The following is an 18,946-nucleotide window of genomic DNA, read 5'->3' as shown; positions in this document are numbered from 1 at the left end:
TCAGCGTTACGTTTTCTAAAAATAGACGTACAGCATATGCTTGTCATTAGATGAAGTTTGCGTTGATAAAGAAATTTGTCTAGGAACAGAACCTGAGTGCACGCGCTCGGTGCGTCGTCTTTGTTCTGTCGTCGGCAGCTGTAATGTTTCTGGTTATCTCCCCTGTATCAACATGGTAGACTGAAGGCATTACCGCCCCTGAATCAACATGGGATACTGAAAGTAGTACCGTCCTTGTATCAACATGGTAGACTGGAGGTATTACCACCCCTGTATCAACATAGTAGACTGGAGGTATTACCGCCCCTGTATCAACTATACTGGAGGTATTACCGCCCCTGTATCAACATGGGATACTGAAAGTAGTACCGTCGTTGTATCAACATGGGATACTGAAAGTAGTACCGTCGTTGTATCAACATGGGATACTGAAAGTAGTACCGTCGTTGTATCAACATGAGATACTGGAGGTATTACCGCCCCTGTATCAACATGGGATACTGAAAGTAGTACCGTCGTTGTATCAACATGGGATACTGAAAGTAGTACCGTCGTTGTATCAACATGGGATACTGAAAGTAGTACCGTCGTTGTATCAACATGAGATACTGAAAGTAGTACCGTCCTTGTATCAACATGGGATACTGAAAGTAGTACCGTCGTTGTATCAACATGGGATACTGAAAGTAGTACCGTCGTTGTATCAACATGGGATACTGAAAGTAGTACCGTCGTTGTATCAACATGGGATACTGAAAGTAGTACCGTCGTTGTATCAACATGGGATACTGAAAGTAGTACCGTCCTTGTATCAACATGGGATACTGAAAGTAGTACCGTCCTTGTATCAACATGGGATACTGAAAGTAGTACCGTCCTTGTATCAACATGGGATACTGAAAGTAGTACCGTCGTTGTAGCAACATGGTAGACTGGGGGGGGGACCACCCTTGTATCAACATGGGATACTGAAAGTAGTACCGTCCTTGTATCAACATGGGATACTGAAAGTAGTACCGTCCTTGTATCAACATGGGATACTGAAAGTAGTACCGTCGTTGTAGCAACATGGTAGACTGGGGGGGGGGACCACCCTTGTATCAACATAACGCTAGACTAAAAGATATTACCGCCCCCGTATAACACGGTGCTAAACTAGATGTTCATGTTACACCCCCCTCCTCTATGTATTAACACGGTGCTAAACTAGATGTTCATGTTACACCCCCCTCCTCTATGTATTAACACGGTGCTTTAACACACAGGTAACCAACAGTGCTAGCAATCATCTTGAACGTGTTGATTGGTGCAAATGTTAGAATTAGTTTACATGTTAGCTACCGACCTCTAATGTAAAACAACTTATGACAAAGACGAGAGCGTATCTTCATTAATATTTCCCACAGATAAATCAGCTTTGTTAATTTGTTAAGTTTTCATTCAACGCAGATACAATATTAAATATTGACCTATACTGGGAGAAGTAAAATAAGAAAATTGGATTTGATTTCACAACAATCACTTATTAGCTGCTTCGCTGTGCATAAGAAATTAGGAGTAGATAAATGACATTAGCAAGCTTGAATCAACGGAATTAGAAAAAGAACAAAAACATCAACTCATATTAGTTATAAAGTAGGCTATAAATAAAACATGTCAAAGGACGCTTGTTGTTGCATAACTGGGGATTCCAATTTTAAGTTTGTTTCATGGGCTAAAATTTGTGTTGAACGGTCTTGTCTCACCCCCCCCCCCCCCCTTCCTCTACCCAGCAATAGGCACCGAAAAGATGAAAAAGAACACACGTCATGATCTTGTAATATGCCTGGCCGAGACAAATACGGCTCTTTAAAGTTTGTAATATTTAAAAGACATTTTAAAAACAATTATCTGAAAATAGTCTAGCAGGAGAGTGGTGGGGTAAGGGGCAGCATCTTCACAGCCCCCCCCCCCCCGGTTTCTCATTTGCCTCTACATACATCAGACCATGATACATACATTCAGTGTTTCTTCCAGACTTTTTTTTCGGAGGGGGACGGACTAAAATTTCCGGGGGGGGGGGGGAGGGGCGGACACTGTTAAAAGTATATATTTTCTATATATTCCATTTCGTTCGGAGTGGGGGGGGGGGCGGTAGACTTCGAAGAGGTGCCTGGAAGAAACTCTGCATACATATGTGTACTCAGAAAAAAACAACTTTGTTACAATAAGCCATTATGCGCTGACCCCCCCCCCCACTCCTATCTCATCTTATCTTTTTGTTCTCAAACTCCATAGATGCACATATCAAATCCTTTTTCATCCGTATAAACAAACCATCAAAATGCGTGAATACCTTTCCCACACCTGTTCATATTGTACATTCCTAGTGGGGTAAATGATAAACACAATTTAAAACACATTTTCATTCTCTTTGTTCTCTGTGTTTTCTGCAAAAATCCTTCGTTACTTTAAACTCGTGACCATAGCTGATTTCTAAAAAATTTCCAAAAGCTAAAGATTAAATATAATCAGTTTATTAATTAATTTTTAAAAATTATGACGGTTGACGTCAGCCTAACAATTAAGTGAGACTAGATAAAGATTTTAAACCGGCTATAAATCTATCTGTTACTGGCAGAACCATTTTGTTATTTTTTTTCTCCTAACGTTCCGGTATGTAAATATCCGCACGTGAAATTAATTTTTATTTCGTATTTTTCACATTCAGAAACCACAAGCAAGCAAACATTATGTTGATACGTTTCCGACACTTCGCTGAGTAAGCAAAGTTTATTTACATTAAAAATAATAGCTGTGGAATATTTATTTATGTTGCGAAATAATAGGGGTCGAAAGTTTATTTATAATGAAAACTAATAAAGCCATTCAGTTATCCAAAATATCGGCACGCAGGCCCTTGTACAAGGATGTCGAGCACTGGTTGTTCTATAATGTGTTCAAAGGACAAGGTTTGATTATAATATAATAATAATATATATAATTAATTAAAATCAGTTCAAATTAAGTGCTTGAAGAAGATTAAAGTTTTAACGAATACGGTAATTTGATCTACACAGGAAATTTAGAACAAAAAAAAATCAAATAAAGCTACTTGAAGCCGATTAGCGTTTGCATTAAATAATTTTTTCTAATCAAAATTGTTAACGAAAAGGTGCTTACGTTTTGAAGTTGATGCACCTGAGAACTACAGAAGGTAAACATGCTTTGTTTAGTCTCATTAGAAGGATATGATTCACAGATAAAAGGTAAATTTCACACCGCACAGCGATAAGTAATTAGCCATATTCCTCATAGCCTATAAAAATGCCAGGAAAAGTATTATTGGTTGAAAAAGAAATTAAATGCACATTTTAAATTCATTTACTTTTAATGCAGGGCCTATAATAATGTTTCCATAATTTCACTGAACATATTTTTAAAGTGTTTTTTTGAAAAAGTTCAATTGCCTGTAATTTCCAAATACGCAATCCCAATTCTATAAACGGATGTGTACTTTTTCGGCCTACTCAATCCCCTTCCAATACAGGGATTTTTACATTCCATCATTCCCCATCCAGTAAAGACATTTATACAGACTTCTGCGTATGAATTCGACTACACATCTGATTAAGGTATTATAAACAGAATTTATAAAATTTTGGATTAGTTTAGTAAAAGAAAAATCTGAACAAAAATTTCAGGAAAACAAAAGAATTGCCAGACAGAGCTAAAGGCTCAACAAGCAGAAACAGAACAAAAGCCAGACAGAGCTAAAGACTCAACTCAACAAGCAGAAACAGAACGAAAGCCAGACAGAGGTATTAAAAAACGAAACTGTTATTCTACAAGAGGAACACAATCGTCAACTAAACTGGGTCACGTCAATCAATCGATGCTGGAGTACCTGATCCAGGATGCAGACGACTCGGTAGAGAGCAGACTTGAGGAGGATCCGGCCCGCCTCTGGTGTCAGGTTCTTCCCACGGTACACGCCCAGGTGGGCACATTTGACTCGCACAATTTGTCGTAACACATTCTCGGACACACACCTGTACAAACTTCTCGGTACAGCCAACATGGCGGACAACGTCTTCAGTTTTCGAGATCTTTCCATATCGGCTTTATTTTTTAACGTTGTCTTTTGTACCACCGCCCTATCCACATCCGTTTTATTTGTTTCAGAAGTTTTAAAGCTTTCATCAGCAGAGGCAATGTCTTCTGTCTGAGTTGTTAAACTATTCATAGAAACAGTCTCGTGGTTCTCTTGGACTTTTTCGGTGCCACGATCACAAAATCTGCTCAACAAATATTCCTTAAAGAGTTCAGAGTTCAGAAAGGTTCTACTCGTCGGGATGGTGATGGCACCATCATCGTCCGAGCTGGACCCCCCATCAGAGCTAGTTTCCTCATCCTCGTATATGACCGGCAGCCCCTTGAACTTTGACCTCTTCGTGACGTCGACAAACTCCTCATCGGAAGAGTCATCATCGCTACTATCGTCATCACTGCTGTCCTCCTCTGGTAGGTCATCGAAGAAACACACGCAGTCCTCTTTCAGGACAATCTGAGGACATTGTTCCTCCCCGGCACCTAGGACTGACGCACTATGATTTATGTACACAATATCACATTTATCAGTGGAATCTAGATCACAGTTGTCGGTGTTGTGAGCTTGAAGGTTATATTTAGAATTCTCGTGCTCTTGATCATCATCATCATCTTCTACATTAGACGGTATCGCAAAAGTGTAGTAATGCTCGTATGGTAGTTTCTCTGATGATTGTATCACAGGTTGGTTTTTTAGACCAAAGTCTTCTGAATTCATCTCTGTCTCAACTGAACTATTCCCATTTTCCTCACATTGTTGACTTTTACTAGGGATATTTGTACTAACTTCGGAATCTTTGATCTTTTGGGCACGAAAGTCAACTATATTTGTACGACGTATTGGCTTAGCTGTTGTTTTAATTGTCGTTTTTTTCTTAAACAGAGAAGAAAGTTCGGCGTTGACTTTATCAAACATCTCGGCCATTTTCTTCTTCACTGGCGCGCTACTGTAGTCAAAATCGTCATACCTTTCACCGCAAGCCTCGTCCTCTTCATCACTACTGACATCGTTAATGTTTCTGGTAAATAAAAGCTCAAGAACCGACATTTCGTTATCACTTCGTTCCGAGTCAGAGCTCTCGTCTTCATAGAGTTCTTCATTGGAATATTTGTTATCGCTTTCATCTTTGATGCTTGGTTCGGTGAGAATGATGCTGTTATCTTCGCGAGCGTCGGTTATTTGTTTATCTGATGCGGGTGAGCATGGCGCACTTGAAGCATTATCTGTAGATGCTGTTGGTAAAGTATCTTTAAACATATCAGGGGGTTCGGTCAGCTGAATGGTATCTGACTCTCGTAATGGTGGGTTTTTTGTCTGGTTCGTCGATTGATGGGGTTTGAAGTAGGGTTTTTCTGGTTCTACATTTCTTGTGTCTTCTGTTTGCACAGACAAATTAAATAATTTATTTAGTTCATTCAATACATCTGACTTCCTAGAATCGTGGAGATTTTCAGCTAAGTCTGAATTTAGGGACCGATCTGAGTTTTCCTTAACCACATATGTTTGAAATTGTTCTAAATGTTTTGTTACATTTTCATTGATACTATTCAAAGAAATGTGAGGCAGTGCTTCTTCTGATTCTTTTGTTAAAGCTTCAGGTTTATCTTCTCGCTGTGTTTCCTGCTTCGTGTCGTCAGCCTTCTGATGTTGTTCATTGACAACTGCAAGCTCGCTCTTCCCCGGCTCTCCCTCGTGATCTGTTGCTACAGAGTTGGGGCTGTCTGCAGGTTCTGTAGTTTCCTGGTTAGCAGGTTCTGTAGTTTCCAGGTTGGGAGGTTCTGTAGTTTCCTGGTTAGGAGGTTGTGTTGTTTCCTGGTTGGCAGGTTCTGTAGTTTCCGGGTTGCCAGGTTCTGTAGCTTCCTGGTTGCCAGGTTCTGTAGTTTCCTGGTTGGGAGGTTCTGTAGTTTCCTGGTTGGCAGGTTCTGTAGTTTCCTGGTTGGCAGGTTTTGTGATTTCAGTGCTCTGATGGCTGTTAAAACTTCCTTTTGTTTCACTGTTGTGTTCTATAACCCCAATGTCCACGCTTTTATCGGATGTTTCTGTTAGTTTTTTGTCCTTCATTATCTCCGTATCATCCGCTTGATCAGAGTTCTGATGGTTGTCAACACGTTTTGATGTTTCAGACTTCTGATGTTCGTCTGAAAGTGCTAGGAGTTCATGTATGTGGAGCTCTTCATTTGATTCTATCACAGAATTCTGAGGTGGTTCCAAAAGTTCTGTATGCTGAGTGTTCTGTAGATTTTCAGAGTTGGTCATGTCCTGTGTTTGTTCTATGTTTTCTACAAGTGCAGAACATATAACATCAACAGCTGTTTCATTCATAACATCGTGTTGTATATTGTGCAATGTACTATCCTTGTTATATGCGTGTTCGGTGCTCTCTTGGACAACCATTGTGGCCTGTCCTGGTATTGACGTTTGTGGCGAGTTGTGTTTAGACGTTTGAGAGAGGTCAACATCTTCAACTTCAACAGAGCGTCCTAAAGACATCATCTCCGGCATAGTCGAATGAACTGGTTTATCTATGTCTATATAATTATCTTTATGTTCGTATGGTACTTCAGCTGAACATGTCTTACTTGCTGCAGTTTCATTGGATTTTGGAGAATTAGTAACATCGGAGTTAGACGCGGAGTTAGGCGTTGAACTGGGCGGAAGGAGGGCAACCACAGCTGAGTTCTGAGGTTGTTCTGTTGGTTGATTCATGTCATCACGAGATGTAGTAGAGCCTTGTACGTGATCTTTCTGATGGACTGTGTGTTGTAAAGCGGTTTGTGGTGTTTGGGCTTTTTCTGTGATGATTAAGTCACTCAGGTGTTCGGCTTCAAGTGGAAGTTGGTGGGTGGAGGTAATGACGTCACAATTACTACCAGCAGTGGTCGTACGGGCGAGGAATGGTTTATTTGAAATACAGGAATCATCTATAAATACGGTCGTTGGGTTGGTTGGTACTGACTCTGATAAATCATCGGCAGATTTGGTCGTAGGGTCGGATAGTGGTAGTGACGTTGGTGAATTATCGTTGGAAGTGGTCGTAGGGTTGGATTGTGCTGTTACTGAAGAGTTGTTTGACAAAAACAATTGTGTTTCTATTACTGGGTTGTCAGGTGTTTGGTCTTCAGTGTTGACTGACTCTACTGTGACTGACTCTAATGTGACTGTCTTGAGTGCCACGTCTGAGCGAGGTTCAACTCGTGATACTGTCATATCATCATTGTCATTGCTCAGTTTATCGATACTACCTTCATCATCTACTACCAGGGTGGGTTTGTTATCTCCTTTATCATTGTCGTGATTTTTATCATCGCTTAAAGAACTAGACAATGGTAGGTTAGTTGTACAATTGGCTTCGTGTGAATTTAAACAGGAAGATTTTGATATATTTAGCTGTGCACTATGTGTAGGTAATTCTTCAGGACACAGTGTATACTTTTCATGTCTGTCAGGTTTGGTAAAATTTGTTCCATCATTGTGTGATACAGGTTCAGGAATTGTTTCGTCTATAGAACATGCTTGCGGTGATTGTTGGGTGTTTAGTGTCACAGGCTTAGAGTCAGCCACCACTCCCCTAAGTGATGGCTGCGTCGTGCTGTGTTTAGTTGGAGTCAGGGGGTTTGCGTCATCACTTAGAGCATCCTCGAAGATGAGGTCGGAGTCAGAGGTGATTGACACAAGACTCATGACTCTACTGTGCATGCCAGGCGAGGCGTCAGCAAAGGCAGAGTCAGACATGGCGCTGCTCTTCCACCCCGCCCCTCCGCTCCAGTCGACTCCATACAGTGACTCCGAGTCTGAAGGCGTCACGGAAACGATGCTGACTTTTCTGCAGGTGGGGACCCGGACCAAGATCCCTGCCCCGTCGTTCGACCAGCGAGGTGTCTCGAGTTTCGAACATTCGGCTCCGTCATCTTGAAGCTCCGGGGGTAAAATCTTCAGGTGATCCCCGCGTTGGATGGAATCGATGTCGTTGTTTCTAACTTCCGGCCACGTGTCGTTCTCAAAGACTTCTGGGTAATCCTCGTCCCCCAGCCCCGCCTCCTCATCAATCCCATCATCCTGAACTTCGATCCCGCTGTCTGTGGTAGTTCTCTCCCTTTTCGCCCTCTTTTCAAGTGAAGATTTACTTCCCTTCCTCCCAATCGTGACGTTATCAATAATTTTCCTAAAATAAGCAGCCACGGCGTGCATGGTTGTACCTCTAATTTTACTCCATTATAAAAACATCTGCGACGGCAATTTTTCTTTTTTGCCTCCAACCTTCGTGGTAATTTACGACATACAGATTCTACCTTCACCCATAACACACCTCGTGCCAAGCATGTGTACACAATACACCTGCACGTCTCAAAGATTACGACATTGTAGTTTCGTTATGTGTGTACTCACTGTGACCTACATACGTTCCATACTAAAGGTTATCTTGTCAGTGTTACGGCGCATGCTCAGAACAAGCAGAAAACTGAGGTATAAATAAAAATCATCTCTCGTCTTTGTTCACATAACATTTTAGCCACAGAAGCCACGAAGCTGTTATTGGATTAATAAAGGCTTTTGCATACCTTTTAATAGCAGCATATGAAATGATAGCAAGTTAAAACACATAAAGCCGGCGTTGTTTTTTGTTTTTAAATTGAAATTTGAATCAAGCACAGATTAGATAGCCACAAAAGTAAATTCGTCCAACAAAGCACATTCACTGCCACAGTCATGAAAACATCGAATGAAAGCAAAGAAAAATCAAAAGCACACATCAACACACCAGCGACACACACCGGTAACCGCACGGTTATACCTCACGCATGCGCGTAGGTACTGTTCCGGTGAGTTCACTTCCTATACCCAGTTCGTTTATCTGTTCATCTTTTTTTTTATTATCTCCCTTTATATTTTTTCTCTCCCCTTTCCCACGATTCAGGTGGAAATCGAAAGCGATAGAAAAAAAAAAGGTAGTCAGCCGGGCGCGAGGTACCTGGATGAACGTGAGTCGCTTTACCTGATCAGACGTCAGATGGTCGTCTGGGCATGGTACCATATGGCTGGCCGCCGTCAGCAGACGTACGGGTCTAATGGTTTAATTTCTGCATCCTCTACTACACCTATTGAACTCAACTCTTGCAGGATCTATCTTACAACATATCGTGCAAATAATCGATTCTAACATTATTACATCATGTAGTTTCATAACGCAATTATAAAATCTTTTGATGTGCCTAATTTTATTTTAGAGATTCTTAGCTCGTTTAATGCATTTAATTTTAAAACAAAAATTTAACAGCATTTAATGTTGCTTATCTATTGATTTCTAATCGGATAACTGGCTTGCATCGTCAGTGCTTTTAACGGACATTTTAAAAAGTAGGCTGTAAAGACAAAGCAAAAATATACCATAAACAATATTTCTATTCCTGTCTATGGTAATTTGAAAGACAACTCTTCGGCCGTAAGTCCGATGGCTAACCGCGGGTCTCAAACACGGGTCTCAGTCAAACACGGGTCTCAAACACGGGTCTGAAACACGGGTCTCAGTCAAACACGGGTCTCAACCACAGGTCTTAACCACGGGTCTTAAACACGGGTCTCAAACACGGGTCTTAACCCCGTGTAAACCATGAATGTAGTTTCAATACTAAAAAAAATAGTTCGCACGCTTTGATCAAGTGTCACATTTATTCGACAAATGTATGGACAAGGTGAATATGTTTGGTGATGTTAAATGTAGTTTATCTCACTAGTGTACCACTTACAGTAGAGCGCCTACAGATTTAAGTGAACGATTCACACACCACCAAAGTGATACCAAATGGGCGATGTAAAGATAAAAGCGCGTTCAGTTAAAACCATAGCCTGGTCTAAAGGCTAAAAAAAAAACGCAAAGTGTGTAATTATTTAGACCTTCCTACTAAAATACTAGGTAGACATGAGTAAATAATTCACCAGACTGAAATAAATATCATACGCTGCACTTGATATAACTTCTGTCAGTGTTTAATTTAAAGCTACTAAACGTAATAGAATCATATCGATACATAGACCATAGCTATTAATGTCAAACTAACAATAACACACACACAACAAACACACACACATAAACACACACACACACGCACGCACGCACACACACAAACACACACACACACGCACACACACACGCACACACATACACTCACACATATATGTATATGTTTGTTTCTGTGAGTTTGTGTGTGTGTGTGTGTCTCAAGTCTCTACACGTATTCACGCTAGTTCGTGTTTGATGTGTTAGACTGGGTTTGATTTCTATTCATATAAAACTCAGATGCACCCTTAAACCTTAGCATATGTACGTAAGAGTTAGGCGCACCCGTAATGGCTTGATATCAAGAGGATGGTACGGTTATTAAATTTTAACTTCGTCCAGCGATCTAAAAATGTTACCGCGTGCAGTGAGCTGATGTTAGACGTTCTCCTTGCTAAGTGAGATGAAAGTTGTAGAAATAGTTAACACCTGATCACGTTTTCACACTACCCCCAAACCCACCCACCGGACTTTTATCCCCCCACTCCCCAACTCCCGGACAGACACAAACTCTACCCCCCCCCCCCCCACACACATCCATCTTCATACGGACAGTCATTTACTCTAACCCCCACCCCATGTTTTGACTGGCAATCACCTCTGGAGAAGCACTTACCCTACCCCCCCCCCCCCACAGGCACTTACTTTTAACACCCCCCTCCCGGAAAGCACTTCCGAAGACTTGAAAGAAGGGTATGGTAAAAAAAATACGGTACCACAGCAAGGGGTAGATAAGCAATGACTCACATCTAAATGTTACACTAATAATCAAGAGAAACAGTTAAAACGTATGATTAGCTGTGTAAGCACCTTAGGCAGAAGGGCAAACGATGTGTGTGTATGTGTGTGTGTGGGGGGGTGTGTGTGTGGGTGGGTGGGTGGGTGGTGTGTATGTGAGCAGGGGGGTGAGCAGGTAGGTACGAACATTAGGAAGATACTTAAAAGATTAGCCCGTGTTTCGCGGCACTGTATGTAAACATACGTGACGTCACAGACGTACACTTTTTAAAAAAATGTTTTTTCTTTTACATTTTTTGTGAGTGTGCTAAATCAGTCGCCCCCTCCCCCACTTTTCCCCCCTCCCGTTAAAATTCTTAAAGTGCGCATTTTTAAAAATTCAAACTAACACCTGTAGCGCTAAAAAAATGACACTAGAAAAACATCTTCGATAAATTGTTTAAGACACAATGTGTTTAGCAGTTTATGATAGGCTCTACCCCCTCCCCCCTCCTCCCCATGATGCCTTAGGGATATGTTTACCTTGCATATTTTTCCAGATATTCCCCGCATGTGGTTTCTGCAACCACAGCAACCCCCCCCCCTTTTTTTTTCTTCATCCCCCTGGGCTGGTGTTATGACGCGCATGCGCAGGATGTTGGCACGCGCTTGCAGCAGATAAATATCACCGTCACGTGCCGAGTGTGGGTGAGTTCATAAGTAAAGGTGCATCTGCATAACCTTTGGGTTGCGTTACCATGACAATAACAGCTGACACCCCCCTCCCGCATATATCATCTTGTATTCGGTTACCTAAACTTGTTGCCTGAAGGTCGTGATGCGATACCGCACATAAAACCACATTTAAACCTACTTCGATTACAAAAGCCAAAACATTTTCAACAGAAAAATGGGCCACAATATGAATATAAAAATGGTAATAACTTTTTTTTTTTACATGTAATTGGGCTAAGCGCTTTTAAAAATTTTAAATCATCAATATTTTAAATCTTTACTAAACTTAAACCTACCGGATATGTAAGAATATATATATATATATATATATATATATATATATATATATATATATATATATATATATATATATATATATATATATATATATATATATATATATATATATAATGTATATATATAATATTATATTTATATATCTTTATATTTATTGTGTATTCATTTTTGTTTATTAATTTATCTTCTTTTTATATAGATTTTTATGTTTTGTTTATTGCTTGCTGGTTGTTTATTTAAAAAAAAAATTACTTCCAAGGTCTATATGGTGAAGAGTTGCCCCTTTGAAATAATTTATTAAAAATATCCTTTGAAGAAATCAACAACTAATCTATAAAAAGAAATTGGACTAAACATGATCTAGAAAGTAATATCAGAACTATTCCTCTGGTACATCAAAAACATCAATTGTTTATTTATTTCCCTTGGAGGTGGGTTTTCCTGGATAACTTCCCTTTGTATATATCTATCGCAGTGCACTCGAACGTATACAAAACCCAGCGAATAAATCTAAAAGTAGAACAGTGAGGGCACACTTCTGTAACAAGTGGTAGAATGTCACATGATGCCCTTTCTAAATCTGACGCATAAATATTTTATAAATAATTAAACATATACATAAATATGTATATACATAAATATGTATATAAACTACCTGCCATAGGGCAGTTGAAGCAGAGTTCACCTGTTTACTGGGTATATTGTTTTCGTAGCTAGCATAACGTCAACCAGCTTTTTACCTTGACTACTATGTCCAAAGAAGCGAGTGAGGTACTCATAAGCGCTGGGTGGACTCAGGTTTTGTAATACGGATTTAAACGCTTGGAGTTTGGAGTAACTTGCCCTCCCTTAGAAATCAATTTCTTAGAAGAGAGTCCCCCTCCCTCTACTAGATGTAAGCACCCCCTACAAGTGAGCCATCCCTTAAAACGCCCCCCCCCCCCCCCCCTTAAAAGAGTCCCACCTAGATGTGACCTAGATGTGACCACCCTCCCTAGAAGTGAACCATCACCCATAGAAGTGAACCACCCTCCCTAGAAGTGAACCCCTTAGAAGCGAGCCCTCTCTAAAAGCGAGCCGCGCCTAGACCACTCTAGAAAAGACTCCCCTAGAAGTGAGTTCCCCCCTCTAGAAGTGACCCCCCCCTAAATTAGCCCTCCCCCGCATGAAGTGACCCCGCTAGAAATGACCCCCCCCCTAAAAAGAACCCACTCCTAGAAGTGACCCCCCATTGTAGTGCCCCCCCCCCCTAAAAAGAGCCCCCTAGTAGAATGAGCCCTCTTAGAAGTGAGCCATTCCTTAAAAAGAGCACCCTAGCCTTAGAAGTGAAGAGTCCCCACTAGAAGTTAGTCCCTAAAAAAGAGCCCCCCCCCCCACCATCGTAGATCTAGATGAGTACCTCCACCCCCAACCAGGAGCTGACGTGTACCTCCACCCCCAACCAGGAACTGACCTGTACCTCCACCCCCAACCAGGAGCTGACGTGTACCTCCACCCCCAACCAGGAACTGACCTGTACCTCCACCCCCAACCAGGAACTGACCTGTACCTCCACCCCCAACCAGGAACTGACCTGTACCTCCACCCCCAACCAGGAACTGACCTGTACCTCCACCCCCAACCAGGAACTGACCTGTACCTCCACCCCCAACCAGGAACTGACGTGTACCTCCCCCACCGCTTGTGTTGTCTGTCAATGTTTGTCTACTGCGCAGTAAGTTCTGTCATCAGCTCTCACATGTGGGAGATTCGACCCCGATGAAAATCCGTCAGAACCTTTTTAGCGTGTGCTAACTTCAAATATTTATCTCTGTGTTTATAAAAAAAATGTGAATACTTTCAAAAGATTGGTAAAAAATATGTTTACTTCACTTTCACGCCAGAAACTTTACACTGCTTACTAAAACAGGGGTTGTAAAAACAACAGAGGAGGGGAAATTCTTACAAAACTATACCAGGAGCAGACTTGTATCGTATTAAACATGTTTTGAATACGAGAAATGTCTTTAAAGCTTAACATTGTTTTTGCGCATACTTATTGATGTAGATTTGTGGTCAAATATATCAATTTTTTGTGGTCGCACATTGAAGATGTCCTACAATCGTCGCTGATTTCCCTCTCCTACCCCCCCCCCCCCTCCCCTCCCCTCCCCGTCATAGATAGCAAAGCTCAAGTCTTCACCCTCCATTACACAAAATTAAGTTTTGCGAAAGTTTTTTTTATTTTTTAAAAAAAAGGTTTAGTTATAAATGTGCGGGTGTTGTATTTCTTAGCCAACCTTTTTCTGACGCAGCGAGCATCGAAAGTAATGAGAATATTTAAATAGAGTAAAATGTTGGCTTAAAATCAAAGTTGCTTTGTATTAAATGCCGTATTAAAATCAAACCGTAGATTTGTTTAGATGTTTAAATAAAGTTACATTTTCGAATCCTACGGTCCATGGGGCAAGTGTGGTAGATTTCACCTGTGTCTGTGACATCGGCATATACATGAAAGGGAAGGTGTGGTCAACATTATGTCCAGCCGCCTTTACTTCCCCTAACGTGACTCGGGTACCCATCATCGCTGGGTGGGCTCAGGGACGTTCTACGGATTTGAATTTGGATTCGAACTCGAGACTTTCGCGCTAGGAGTCATACGTTTTATTATTCGACCACGCCGTCCTATTGGTTTGAATGTTTGATTATATTAGAATTTTTGTTTAGATTAAAATTTAAGCTTTGAAATTTTAGATTAGATTAAAATTTAAACGTTGGCTAAAATTTTAGATTAGATTAAAATTTAAGCTTTGGCTAAAGTTTTGGATTAGATTAAATCCACAAAGAGGAATAACTCCGCGCCGTCTGGCAAAGCAAAGCGAGATCACTCTTGTATCTCGGCGTTATCATACGAAAATTGTTTGCAGACGAGATAAGCATAGGGTATCATAACATAAAGTAGACAAGGGAACACAACCCAGGCCAGACAGAGAAGTTTGTTTAGTTGATTCTGTTCATCAAGAACCAACAAAACTGCTTGTCGTCTGCCTCTGTGTTGGATCACGTGACTTTAAGATCTCGCGAGATTCGTCAGGTGGTACAGCTGGTACAAAATTATTTTTTAGCAGTTTAGTTTTAGTGGTTAGTGTAACAGGGACACTACAACAAGAAATGAAATCCGAGTTATATTTATTTTAATTTATGAAAATTCTTCAAGACAAAAAAAAAATTACAATACCACAAAAATGAAACATAACGAAACAGCTAAACTAAAATTTGCTAGTTGGGGAAATCCTGCTGGGAATTCCTGAATTCGAACCCGGAACTTCTAGACACCCAAGAGTTGAGATGCGATGCTGAATCTGGCAATAGTAGACATAAAGCGGGCATTTGTTCAAGCACGCACTGAAATACATATGGACAATGAGTATAATCGACCATTGTCTTTAAAATGTTTACCTCGTGACCTAATAATCTTTGGTTTCATGTCACGTGATCGCAGACAAAACATCCAGGAGGAAACCAGTGGGTGGTGGTGGGGAGAGAGGGGGGGGGAGTTGTTACTCAGGCAAAACACGCAGGACTTTAGTGTAAGCAACCTAAATAACCCTGAAAGGACTACTAGGGTGATGAAAGCTAGCATTGATAACGTCACTACCAACTTATCTGTCGAGGCTGGTTAATATTCAAGTCGCGTGCGGCCTCGGTTGTGGTAGACTAAACAAGTCGTGTCTAAGTTAGTTCCAGGTCAGCTCGTGTATAACTTAATGGTACAGCTCGCTGATTAATGGACCAGTATAACTTAATGGTACACCTTACAACTCGCTGATTCATGGTTCAGTATAACTTAATGGTAGAACTCGCTGATTAATGGACCCGTATAACTTAATGGTACAACTAGCTGATTAATGGACCAGTATAACTTAATGGTACAGCTCGATGATTAATGGACCAGTATAACTTAATGGTATAACTCGCTGATTAATGGACCAGTATAACTTAATGGTACAACTAGCTGATTAATGGACCCGTATAACTTAATGGTACAACTAGCTGATTAATGGACCAGTATAACTTAATGGTACAGCTCGATGATTAATGGACCAGTATAACTTAATGGTATAACTCGCGGATTAATGGACCCGTATAACTTAATGGTACAACTAGCTGATTAATGGACCAGTGTAACTTAATGGTACAGCTCGATGATTAATGGACTAGTATAACTTAATGGTATAACTCGCGGATTAATGGACCCGTATAACTTAATGGTACAACTAGCTGATTAATGGACCAGTATAACTTAATGGTCCATCTTGTGTAGTGTATAACTTAATGGTACAACTCGCTGATTAATGGTTTCGTTGCCGCGGTGGGTGTTTAGACTACCCAGAGATAGAAGCCATTCGCTTCAACGTACACAGGCTGCCTTTATTCTGATCAACTTTTGTATACAATAAAATAACATAAACTACAGACGTCGGGTCTGGTTATTTTGTTTGTTGTTGTTCTACTTTGGCTATTGGTTAAATCAACCTGGCCTTGTATGATGTGGTGACTGGTTAGTTGTTTATTGGTTAAATCAACTGGGCCGTGTATGTTGTGGGGACTGGTTAGTTGTTTACTGGTTCATCCATGTGCTGGATGGTGTGATATAACCAGACAACTTTACATGGATAAAGGATTAACTAGTGTTATGGGCGTGTGTGTGGTAGTGGTGTGTGTGTGTGGTGACGTGGTAGTGTGTGGACGGTGTGTGTGTGTGGAGTAGGGTATGTAGTGGTGGCGTGTGGAGGGGGTGTGTTTGTGGTGGTGTGTGTGTGTGTGGTGTGTTGGTGGTGGTGTGTGTGGTGTGGTGGTGGTGGTGTGTGTGTGTGTGAGGGGGTGGGTAGTGGTGGCGTGTGGAGTGTGTGTGTGTGTGTGTGTGTGGAGTGGGGTGGGTGGTGGTGGTATGTTGAGCGGGTGTGCGTGTAGTGGTGGTGTGTGGTGGTGGTGTGGTGGTGGTATTTGGAGGGTGTGTGTGTGGGGGGGGGGTAGTTGGGTGTGTGGTGGTGGTATGTGGAGGGGTGGGTAATCTGCCCCTGGTTACAAAGTTTTGTATTAGACGTAATAAAAGTGTCAGGGAATGTGAAAAAAAATCGAATGTTCACCCGGACTTTGACACTTTATTTACACAGATCATCCACACTTGATCTGATGGAACATTACATGATGAAATGGATTAGAATATATGGGTTTGCTGATTTAGCTTACATGATAAGCTGAATTAGTTGACTTGATATCATTCGCTGGTTTTAACCACAGATGCTGCTGTATGCTAACATGAAGATTAGTTACCATTTATTTTAACAAGTATCTGAACTCTTACGTTTTAGAACATAATTTATTAAGCAACTAAACGATTTTAAACGTAGTAAATCATACACATTGTGCCTTTATAATTTTTAATATCTTGTTACTTGCGTTTTATTTTTAAAAACGGAAATTTTCTAAAATTTCCGCCTCTCTTTTCCTGTATAAATTTATTTTCCGGCAAACTTGTAAGATCTTGATGTATAGAAATGTAATGAGAGCATCGACTCAAGTCACAGTTGTTTTATAAAGTGGTGAAAATGAACATTTTTAGTTCATTGTTCTAGAGCCGTGGTTGTGGTTTCTGTGTTTTTAAAACTAAATAGTTTGCCATTTGCAGACTTATGGCCACTGTTGCCAACTTATGGCCACTTGCCGACTTATGGCCACTGTTGCCAACTTATGGCCACTGTTACCAACTTATGGCCACTGTTGCCAACTTATGGACACTGTTGCCAACTTATGGCCATTGATCCAACTTATGGCCACTGTTGCCAACTTATGGCCACTGTTGCCAACTTACGGCCACTGTTGCCAACTTATGGCCACTGTTGCCAACTTATGGCCATTGATCCAACTTATGGCCACTGTTGCCAACCTATGGCCACTGTTGCCAACCTATGGCCACTGTTACCAACTTATGGCCACTGTTGAAAACTTATGGCCACTTGCCGACTTATGGCCACTATTGCCAACTTATGGCCACTGTCTCAGCCAGTCTTGAACACATAACGACGACATGAGTATTGCGTATAAATCCAATCGACCAACATAACGGCCCATTGTACACAGCAGTGAGCAGTAATTTCTTTCACCAAAGTTTCGCTTGATTCTATACAACTTAAAATATATTAGCGACATGCAAATGTTAAAAATTTCTGAATACATTATTTCGTATGTGTACCGTGTGCTCTTACCTACATTGTTGTATATTAACAATGAATTGTATGTCCTGTTGTATATTGTTGCATATATATAGTGTATTGTTGTATGTGATGTCCTATATTGTTGCATGTATACCGTGTATTGTCGTATGTGATGTCCTATATTGTTACATGTATACCGTGTATTGTCGTATGTGATGTCCTAAATTGTTACATGTATACGGTGTATTGTTGTATGTGATGTCTTATATTGTAACATGTATACCGTGAAATGTTGTATGTAATGTCTTATATTGTAACATGTATACCGTGTATTGTTGTATGTGATGTCCTATATCGTTGCATGTATACCGTGTATTCTTGTATGTGATATCCTATATTGTAACATGTATACTGTGTATTGTTGTATTTGATGTCCTATATTGTTACATGTATACGGTGTATGCTTGTATGTACTACCCCTCCCCACAAGATTGGCTTGACCTGTGTCAGCACGATAATGTAAACAATACCAATCTATTTGGAGTGACCTCCCATGCCGTGTTTACTAGACATCGAATAGAGTCTTAAGTGTGATGCTACTAGTGTTTACCTTCTCATTCTAGCTAGTACGAACAGAGAGGCAGAGAGAGAGAGAAAGAGAGAGAGAGAGAGAGAGAGAGAGAGGGGGGGTAGGGAGGTCGAGAGGGAGAGATGGTAGATAGGTGGGAGAGAACACACACACACAGAGAGAGAGAGAGAGAGAGAGGAGAGAAAGAGAAAGAGAGGGGGGGGGGGGTGATTAGAGACTTGCTTGTTTTTATTGTGTAAGTTTACTTTATTTTTACGTCTGTTCTA

General features: G+C 40.8%; 1 protein-coding gene across 5 annotated transcripts in view; it reads right to left on the bottom strand.

Moving 5' to 3' along the window:
* LOC131935409 (FH1/FH2 domain-containing protein 3) overlaps positions 1-18,946 on the bottom strand; it is a 117,012-nt gene that overhangs the window by 75,055 nt on the left and 23,011 nt on the right. The gene's annotated exons all lie outside the window — the stretch shown is intronic.

This window comes from Physella acuta, unplaced genomic scaffold (genome assembly GCF_028476545.2).
Source record: "Physella acuta isolate Inbredline_101_S28 unplaced genomic scaffold, ASM2847654v3 ptg000144l, whole genome shotgun sequence".
NCBI lineage: Eukaryota > Metazoa > Mollusca > Gastropoda > Physidae > Physella > Physella acuta.
The sequence above is the reverse complement of the archived record's forward strand: the minus strand, read 5'-3'. Positions and strand labels throughout refer to the sequence as shown.